Consider the following 10,649-nt stretch of genomic DNA (forward strand, 5'->3'; position numbering starts at 1 on the left):
CTCGCTCTTTGATCTTCATGTCTGGTTTTAACAGCTCCTACAGTGTGTGGAGAGCTGTTCTTTCCAAACAAATTGCTGTAACTCCACTACCGTTTGCCGTAGAGTCACGATTTTTTTCACCAAAATGTAGGAAAATTCCAGTAGATTCGTTGAATATCACTTAAAAAGTCATGAGGTGAACAGTTCTTTCACAAGAGCCCCGAGTTTGAGACAAACTCCACCCTGATCCCGTATGCTTTATCATTGTCCATGAGGCAAACGCTTTGTTCCCTGTTGTCTGTTTTTAGATTGCGATTGTGAGAGCGCACGTGAACCTAGAGACCTGAAACTTTCACACATTTTAGCCCCAAGCCTTATGGTTGTTTCAAGGGTTCAACTGTTTCGATACATGGAAGAGTTTTGAAGATATGAGCATTTGTTTGGACGCAGTCAAAAACGCAGTTCAGCCTTTGGATTAGAATGTTCCCCCTCCGCCCTCCACTCACACAGGGAGACAGTTTCAGGAGTTTGGAACCCCCTCATCTGAACCATCAGAAGTTTCAAGTTCCCCCTGTCCAGTCACGGGTTACAGTATCTTTGGGCAAAATACTGCTGAAACAGTACTGCCCACGTGTCTATTATAAATACTATTTACTGAACTATCATACATCCTTACTTTGATTTGTAATGACTAATTAGCATTTGTGTTTAAAATGTTGCTGTGAGTCAAACTTTCTGGATTATTCTTCACTTTAACACCATGTAGGCCAGTGTTTTTCAACCTTTTTTGAGGCAAGGCACACTTTTTCCATGAAAAAAATCCCGCGGCACACCTGCATCCAAAAAGGTAAAAAAAAATGAGTCTGTATTGATGTACAGTCCCTCCACAATCTAGTGTACATTTTTTATGTAAGTGGGAAGCATCATTAATCAATTTGCTGAAGTTAAACGTATATCTCGTCAAAACAGTCTACATTTATTATCATTAATGAATGATTAAAAAAATCTAAAAAAAAAAAATACTTCTAAACTATCAGACAAAGTAAAAACAACGTTCTTGTCTTGTTTCCCTCCACAATAGTGATGATAATTCTGGCTCAAAATTCAATTCTTTTGTATTCGTTTTTTCTAAAACAGCGGCTCTTTTGGCTACTAAATGGTTTTTTAGGTTGTTGTTTGCTTTGTTTGATTCATTATAAACTACTAGATAAGATAATGCACAAAATCCATGATGTAAATATGTTTTTATTCATATAAAGTGTAAATTAGTATATGCTGTTATTTATCCCTTCCAGATAGAATGTACAAAATGAATGATAAAAGAACTAACAGTTAACTATTCAGTTTTTAACTCTACGCATTTTAAGCTTTTTTCCTTTTAAACACTTTTGAAGTGAACATAACAAAACTCTGCAACCACAACCCAAATACAAATTAAATTGTGCAAAAACCACTAAATCAAGAATTTTTTTCCCCACATTAACATTATGAAAGACAAAAGAGTTTCAGCTTTGAGGATGTCATCTGTTTCTTCTGTCAGTGATGATCTGCTATGTTTTAGAGAAGATTCTCTCAGTTCTCAGGTGTCTGCACCGGTTGATTGTGGAGCCATAAATATATACAGAATATATATAGATATAGAATATTTCCTGCAGACTCTGTTCCTTCATACTATCAAGAAAAGTCAAATGATTCCAGTTTTTATCTTCTTTTTCTTTACATTTTGTGTTGATTTTTTCTCTCTATCTCTCTCCCTATTTGGCTCTTGCGCTGCTGAAGCCCCTCCCCCTCCACCCGGCGCTCAGCGCACGCACGTCATTCACCCAATGCATCATGGGGGATGTAGTGCATAAACACACGCAGATGCCGGCATACTGTCGTTTCTGAGGTTCATCCTTTTGTTCACTTTTTAAACTGTCTGACGTCGGATCCCGCTGGAAGCTACACCGCTAAACACGAGGTTTAGCTGTTATTTGTGTTGGAACTGAGAGACTTTATGAGCCGAATCAGAACAAGGAAACGAGGACGTTAGCCAATTCTGATTGGTCAGATTGATGACATGTGATCAAGCCTCCAATAATGATTGGTGGAGACAGCTGAAGGGGGAGGGACATTTCTGAAAAGAGAGTTTGCGGCTAGTTTTGCGGCTGGATTGCGGTAATATCATTCTGATTAGTCATTTATAGAATCAAAGAAATATGTCTTTTACCATCTTGCATATTCCAAACTATCCAGTGTTAAATCAGGGCCGTTTGGATGAACGCAGAGCTGATAGTGATGGTAAATGTTTTAGATATGTGAAAAAGGGTAATTTCCCGCGGCACACCAGGCCATCTCTCACGGCACACTGGTTGAAAAACACTGATGTAGGCTACTGCTAATTTGGCATTGCTGGGGATTTTTTTTAGGATTTTTTCAGTTTAGCTAATATTTTAGCCACATGCTAGCTGTTTTGGCTAATTTAACTTTTACTAATTATTTTAGGGTACTTTGGAGACTAATATTTCAGGAACATGCTAGCTTTTCTTTTTTAGCTAAATTAGCATTTACTGAGGTTTTTTAGGGTAATTTTGAGTTTAGCTAATAATTTAGCACAAGTATAGTTATTATTTTGACAAAAATGGCATTTAATGGGTTTTTTGGGCGACTTTGGAGCTTAGCTAAGATTTTCTTAACATCATAGATTTTTTGGAAAATGTGGCATCTATTGAGATTTTTTTTTTTTTGGTGAATTTTGAGATTAGCTCTTTTTTAGCAGCATGCTACCCAGCCAGCAAGGCCAAGTGGGCCCTATGTAGTTTAAAAGTGGGCAGAAAATGGCAGTTTCTGTGGTGGCCCTTCCTGTGTTTGCTCACTTTGGCTTAAGTGGACACTCAGTGAGTAAGCTCACTATGCTATCCAAGCGTCTAGTGAACAACGTAGAGCGCTAGCTCAACACAGCGGAGTTCAATACAGCAGAGCTTGCTAGCATGCTATGCTGTGTACCTGGCGGCTGGCTAGCGTTGACAAACCCAATTGGGGCCCACATTTTATGTCCACTTTTAATCCACATGGGGCCCTCTTGGCCTTGTTGGCTGGGTACACACCCAGTCATGTTTCCTTCATTTAGAACTTGTTTATAATTGAAGTATTTCAATTACTTTAAACATTTTTTCCTGGACAGCTAATACAACACAGCAAATGCGTCTTCCTGTAGTGACATAACAGCCTTCCCTGAGTGCTGAGACTTCTATTTGAGGCCAGATGAATAAAAGTGACACGAATGTGTCTATAGCTGACCTTCCTGAAATGACACCTCCATCTATACTTTGATTCATTAGCCTACTAATGAGACCTTGGGAAGGATTACAAAAGTTCTGCATATTTCAAACGCGAGAATCTGATCACCCCACACTGTGAGAGGCCTTCAGAACATCAGAGGCGACCCAGAAAAAAAAAAAAAGGACCATCTACTGCAAACAACCATTAAATCACAAGTCATGTTACGGATACAAAGAATAAAAAAGATGCTGTGGTGGAATCTCAAGAAAAGGGGGAACAGATTTTCTGCTCCAGCTATTACACATTTGTTCAGAGACATCAGATACAGCGCTTTCAGCCTGAAGTTCCTTTGATTAATCATAAAAAGGCTAAAGTCTCTAATGTGCCTTTGTGTTCGACTGATAATGGCTGTAAAAATAATGTAATGGGGCCTGTTATGCATGATTAAGTCTGTGGAAATGGATTTGTGTGTGATAGCTTTTATCTCTTTTCATTTCAGAACACAGCATAAAAGGTGAGGCAGCAATCAGAACATGCTAGACACGTGGAGAGGGCATAACTGCCTGGTATTCATCTGCTGAGGCTGAGAGTGCTGACATTCGATCCGTGCAGCACCTGATAGGGCAGAAACCATTGAGCAGAGTGTTCTGAAACGCTACTGTATCGATGCAGGAAGCAAAGTCGGGGGATTAAAGTGAAGGAGACAAGAAGGTAAAATTGATTGTGTATTTGCTGAGATGAGGTAGATCCGAAGCTCTGCAAATGCCAAGAAACCTCGGAGCCGCACAAGGGTGAGTATGTTGGTGTATTGAAGTACTTTGGAGTTGATTGAGGAAAATGGCATGTCAATGAACAGGGCTGTGTCTGTAGCGACTATGGAGTGAAGGATTCTACATCACAACTGCAATCTGCAGCTGCTAACAATGCTGACTCATGCTGTAACACAAACTCATTGGTTTTCTGACTCAAGTTTGTATTTTAGAAAATAAAAGTGTTTGTTTTTTGGAGACCTAGTATGGAGAGAAAATAGAAAATTTGTGGGTGCGTAATTCCTTGATTTGTAGCTCATATAATACGTTTACAACAGCTTGAAACTAATTACGCACAAATATCCTCTTAAACACACACAAACCTTCAGATTCATGAGACTTACTTCACGTCTCAGAGATTTGTTTGTGAATGATGCGTTTAAATACAACTAGAATGCTCGTTCATCAGAGTTTTCTCATCAGCTGTTTTAAACTTAGCCTAATCAAGAATTACGCACCCACAAATCGGAGTGAGTCTATTTTCTCTCCATACTTATCCCCTTCCATAGACTCACCAATCGAAAGTTATTCCATTTCTAGAGACTCTGGGGTCTAATTACTCCAGCCGTGAGTTGTGAACACGCCATACACAGTTTCATGAACGCATGTCTCTTAATTTTCTTCAGTTTACTGGCGCTTGAGGTTTGGTGCAAAAGATTTAAGCGGTTCAAAATTTGCTCCAAGCTTTTCTTTCACAGCTTTATTCCGATGAATGAAAGACTCTCCAGACGCTCATAAACCTGAATGGTTCATTTAATTGACTAATTAAGGATTAATTTGCCCGGTGTGCATGGGGTTATTTTTGTACCACCATATCGTGAACAAAAGTCCATTTTGAGATCAAAATTTTCTAACATTTCTAATCTATGATTGGCTGTTTTGTAGCACAAATGTCACACTAAACCGGAACTTATTAACACAGAATCACGATTTTACTGTCAACGGAAACATAGCTATTGATACTCATTCAATTTACTGCTGACGTTAACCAGGAAGTTGGAAATTATTCGTAGCATATCTTTATTAAAACCATCTTTGTGTTTTTATCTGTTATGTTTTGTTAATTCTGGTCTCCTGTTCTGAATAAATATATAAATGACTAAATATTCTTACATCTACCAAAAAGACGAACATATAGCAACCATTCAAACTAAGCAGAATCTGAGTCCTTTACTCAATAATGATCTTGATTGATGAATCATATCAGATCACCATCTACTTAACAAGAACTAGTAATTAGCTTACACTAAATCGTTTTAAATCTTGATTTTCTACACTATTGTAAGACAAAGTTCTCTGTGACAGTCTGGCATCTGCTGACACGGCTTACTGCACGGAAACTTCCTCTTTGGCTTTCATAAATATTGTATTTGTTGCTTTTACTTCCATCAATAAATGCAGATAGGAGAACATTTAGGTATTTCTTGTGCCGTGCATATCTGGGCACAATACTTAATATTTCATGCATGCCTTAAATTGAGACAGCGCCCATTCGGTGATCCTCGCAGCCAACCTTGCACTAGCAAAGAAAATTGATTTTTTTTTACTCAAAGCTGCAAAGACTTTCTATTTATTTGTGCTTTACATTATTATTTAATACCACCAGAATAATACCAGAACGAAAACAAACCAGGAAACCTCAAACCTCCACCAATTAAATAATATGAGGTTGAGGAATTTATTTTATGCTTAACCCTTTAACATTAGAACTACAGTGTTCATGTTCTTTCATTTTCGGCAACTTTTCAACCGTTAACACAATAATTCCAGTAGATTCTGAAGGTGAAAAGCGGCGTTTTTCGCCTTCAGAATCTACTGGAATTCATTCAGTTACTGGTTAAAAAGTTACAGTGAATTAAAGATTTTGTGTTTAAGCGTCACCTGGTATCAAAAGGTCAAAATCCCGTTTGTAGAATTAGCATCTAAGCTAACTCTACAGAAATCATTCTGACATTAAATAACAGAATAACAATGTGGAGACATGTCTGCTCCGCTCAGCCGTTCGACACTGAAGTGCAGCTCAATTGGACGATGCACGAGCTGTTGTGTGGAATGAAGTCTGTGATTTATGGAGAAAACGGCGTGTCTCTATTGCTCTACGATTTGATCCATGATGTAAGTTTGTGAAACGTCTGTTTACTAAAACATTGTCTTTTTTTTTGTTTCAAGGAGAATTCTCAACTCTGTTGATCTGAAAGCTTTTAGACGACAGAGCTCAAAGACCCTGACAGCAGTGACATGGTGGCAGCTCAGCGTTTGATCTTGAAGGTTTGCAAAATGTCTCGGAGCCGTTGTAACGATTGCACCAAGACTTTGTTTTGGATTTATTTTCCATATATTCAGTTTGCAGACTTCACTTGGAGGTTGTCCGTGTTTTGAATGTGATCTTTGAGCATCCAATTGATGGGGATGTTAGATACCTGAGTATCAGAAGTAGTGCTGTCTATTTCTATTAAAGTGGTGATTCGATTCACTAATCATGATCAAAAATTTGGAGATGAAATCTCACTGTTCAATTTGAATGGTTGTTTTATGTGTGTCTTCTAACTGGACGTATAAAATTTAAAATATGTATTTAATCACCATCATTTGTACCTTTTATTTAAAACAAGAGATCTGAATCAGTAAAACATCAAAGATAAAAACACAACAATTTAGAAATAAAGAAATTATGTTTATTGGTTTAAACCAGAGGTCCCCAAACTACGGCCTGCGGGCCAAATTTTGTTTTGGCTAAATTAGTAATTTTTCCATGTTTTTAAGCTAATTTGGCATTTAGCTAATATTTAAACTTCATGCTAGCAATTTTAGCTGATTTAGGCTTTTTTCTGTTTTTTAGGCTAGTTTAGAGTTTAGCTAATATTTTAGCTTTATGCTAGCTGTTTTGGCTAAATTAGACATTCTTCCAGTTTTTTAGGTTAATTTGGCATTTAGCTAATATTTCAGCTTCTTTTTTGGCTAATTTATGCGCTTTTCTGGTTTTTTAGGCTATTTTGAAGTTCAGCTAATATTTCCGCCACATGCTAGCTGTTTTGGCTAAATTTAGAATTGTTTGAGCTTTTCGGATAATTTGGCACTTCTTTAATATTTTAGCGAGCTATCAGCTTCTGCGTTTTCAGCTATCAGTTTCAGTGTTTTTAGCTATCAATTTAAGTATCTTCAACTATTAATCCAATCGCAGGTAATGCTAGATATCTAGTTTTTTACATGTTTCAGTATTGTTTTGTTCTGTGAAGATTACAGAAATTATATATTTAAAATTTGACTATGTGTGGCTTTCTGGGAATCCATAAATCTTTATGTTTAGGCTGTGATAGTTAAACGTTTTCTGTTGGACTACAAACCAATCCTGGCCCCCCATCTGACAAGAAAACAGTTATGTGGCCCTCATTAGAAAAGGTTTGGGGACTCCTGACTTCCAAAACTTATACATTTTACAGAGGCGTTCTGGTACGACTCCTCCACCATCCTAGCAGACAGTTGTATGACATCATAAAACTGATCACAAGATCTCGTTAACATTCTTAATTTTATTGTCATTAATGTTAATTTTTTATCAAAAGTGTCAAATATATTTAAAACCAAATCAGTTTTTTTCAGACCCTATATCAGTAAACTGAAGTTCAGTCTCACTTTTTTCATCAACAAAAACAACAAATGGTTTTAATTTCAAAATAAGAACCTTCACCAACACTTTACTTTGAAAATATACTTCCAGTGTCATCAGCGCATTTGGTTGGTTCAGTTTAAACATGAAACATTTTTGAGTCTTCAACCAATAATTACACTGCCTGAAATGTATGTTTACTGCATTTTCTTTTATCCATAAGGATTGTGACTCAGCGATCTCTCACGTCAAACTGAAAAATTAAGTTTGAATAATATCAGAGTATTCAGATACTCGTTGCAACCCTAATCAGAAATGTTTCCCTGGAAATCCACCAATCAGAGAGCAAACCAGGAGTTATTTTTTTAGTTTGGTTCATCGTCAATGTACAAATATTTATGTATTATTAATGTTTTAAAACATGGCTGATGTTATTTGCACGTATTTACATGCAACCAGCACAAAACCTGATGGAAAATCATGTTGATTTCTCGTAGTATGTGCGGTCAAGATGCACATTCCTGCCTCGGTTTCAAATCTGAAAATTTCCATTTCAAAAATTTTGGCTCCGTTGGGCGGGGCTAACACGAAGGACCAATCAAAATCAATGAGGGTGGTAACTTCAGTCCTGGTGCGTTCACTGACTCTGGGAACTGTGATAATTATGGTTAGAAAATGAATGTTTATTCTGTACTATCATAGTCTGAAGTTGTCCAAGACGGATGTATAAATCAGAGTTTTATCGTGTACAAACCACAAGTCCAAAACACCGTTCTAGCCCGTTCAAAGCGCCATCTTATTGTGTTAAATACAGGCGTAGAAAACGTCCTTATGTTTGGATAAAATGGCTAAAACAATGTGGGACCTCCAGTTTTCTCTTGTGGCCTAATGGCTACTGTGATTGGACTTTAACTTTTTCTCATACAAGACATTTTTTGCCCCATTTTATGCTTATTATTCACAGTAAATCGTATATTTACATTTACACATTTGAATTAAAGGTGCTACAAGTACAATATAACATTGGGATGTTTTAAAAGATCATCTTCTGTTTCATAAATCTACAGAATGACTGCTCAAAATTAAAGCTTTTGGAAAACTAAAACAGCCTTAATGATTTCAATCAGTTTCCCTGTGAGAAATGTACAAGAACTACTTTGAACAGAATAAATGCAGATTTGCTTCATCTCAGAGCAGCTCTCTCTGGATGAGGTTTCTGTCTGACGTTGGCAGTTATTGTCAAAAGACTATTGGAATTATTGCCAAATCACGTAGCGGGTCTAAAGGGTGTTTCTCTATAATCCAGATGGTCGATACAGAGGATCAGCGCTTCTGTTTGGCCTTTTGACGGTACTTGATTGATTAGCTCGGTCCTGCCATTTGTAAAAGTAGATGATGAGCAAAAAAGAGCTGAAGTCCAGGGTATCAGGTTCTTTTGAGAGGCTGACCTTCAAGGTTGTGAGATTGCCAGGGGCAGACATCTTTGACTCCAGAGGACCCCCCCCTCCCCGGCATTTTAGCACAGACGAGTTCCTGATCCACTTTTTTTGACAGGGGAGGGGTTTTCTGCTCATTTATGGATTCAACTACACTCTAAACCAGGAGTGTCAAACTCAGTCGCACAGAATCCAAAACACACCTTACATGACGGGCTGGACAGGATAAACATTTATTGAACACTCTAAAACAAAAAAATTTAAAACTGTAACTTTTCAACATAATATTGAACTACATATATAGCATTACCTGTGATAATGCTAGTGTGAAAGCTGTAAGATGAATTTGGCTGCTGAAGATGCTGAAATTGATAGCTAAAAATGCTGAAGGGACTAGCTGAAAATGCTAAAGTTAATAGCTGAAAACGCTGAAGGGACTAGCTGAAAATGCTAAAGTTAATAGCTGAAAACGCTGAAGATGATAGCTGAAAATGCTAAAGTTAATAGCTGAAAACGCTGAAGATGATAGCTGAAAATGCTAAAGTTAATAGCTGAAAATGCTGAAGATGATAGCCAGCTAAAATGTCAGCTAAACGCCAAATTATGGTAGCCTAAAAAACAAACAAACGAAAAAAAAAACTTAGCTGAAAACGCTGAAGATGATAGCCACCTTAAAAATTTGTTTAATTTCAAATGCCAAATTAACCTAAAATGCTAAAAAAATATATATTTAGATTAGCCAGAACAGCTAACATGTGGATAAAAAAAATAACCAAACTTCAAAGTATCAAAAAACCTGAAAAAGCCTACATTAGTTAAAACAGCTAGTGTGTAGATATTAGCTCAGCTCCAAAAGAGCCTAAAAAAATCTTTAAAAAAAGCCTAAATTAGCCACAAAAACAGCTACACTGTAAAAATTGAAACATTTGATCGATTAACAAAAGTTCTGCAATTTTTACATGTAAAATTATTAGTTTTCATCCAGTTAAAATTTGGAGTTGATGGTTTACTTAACTCAAACTTTTATTTTGATAAAAATGTATGTTTTTAAATGTAACAAATTACCAAACTTTTGTTAAGTGAACCAATAATTCACTTTTTGCAGTGTAGCATGAAGCTGAAATATTAACTAATCTCCAAAATAGAATAAAAAAATCTCAGTAAATGTCAAAATAGTTCAAAAAGCTAGCAGAAAGACAATTTTTTTTTAACTTTTTAACATAAATATGAATAATAAAAAGCCAGGAATATTATTCCAGAATAAATCAATTTAAACCTTAAACAACTTTCAGTATTTTACTCTCCATAAAAATATATTTTGTCAAAATTATACAAGTTAGAAATAATAGCAAGATAACATCAGGTTATTAATAACAATAAAATAAAATGATCCGGAGGGCCGGATAGAATTACCTGGAGGGCCGGATCTGGCCCCCGGGCCTCGACTTTTACTCGTGATTTAAACAATCAAACTACTTATCAGGTGTTTATGACACAATTTTTTTAAAATATAGCCACCATGTGAGTGAAAGTCAATAAAAATTTAGCAGAATGATT

At 36.5% G+C, this 10,649-nt stretch overlaps 1 long non-coding RNA gene across 1 annotated transcript in view; it reads left to right on the top strand.

The window, feature by feature from the left end:
• The first annotated feature begins 1,812 nt into the window (after positions 1–1,812).
• Positions 1,813–10,649, top strand: part of LOC112147892 — a 28,447-nt gene continuing 19,610 nt past the window's right edge. Inside the window, exons 1-4 of the long non-coding RNA XR_002919549.2 lie at positions 1,813–2,136; positions 3,740–3,754; positions 3,913–4,031; positions 6,219–6,317. This is a non-coding gene — a long non-coding RNA (uncharacterized LOC112147892). The remainder of the gene's footprint in view (positions 2,137–3,739; positions 3,755–3,912; positions 4,032–6,218; positions 6,318–10,649) is intronic.

The sequence above is a fragment of the Oryzias melastigma genome, linkage group LG9 (genome assembly GCF_002922805.2).
Source record: "Oryzias melastigma strain HK-1 linkage group LG9, ASM292280v2, whole genome shotgun sequence".
Taxonomy (NCBI): domain Eukaryota; kingdom Metazoa; phylum Chordata; class Actinopteri; order Beloniformes; family Adrianichthyidae; genus Oryzias; species Oryzias melastigma.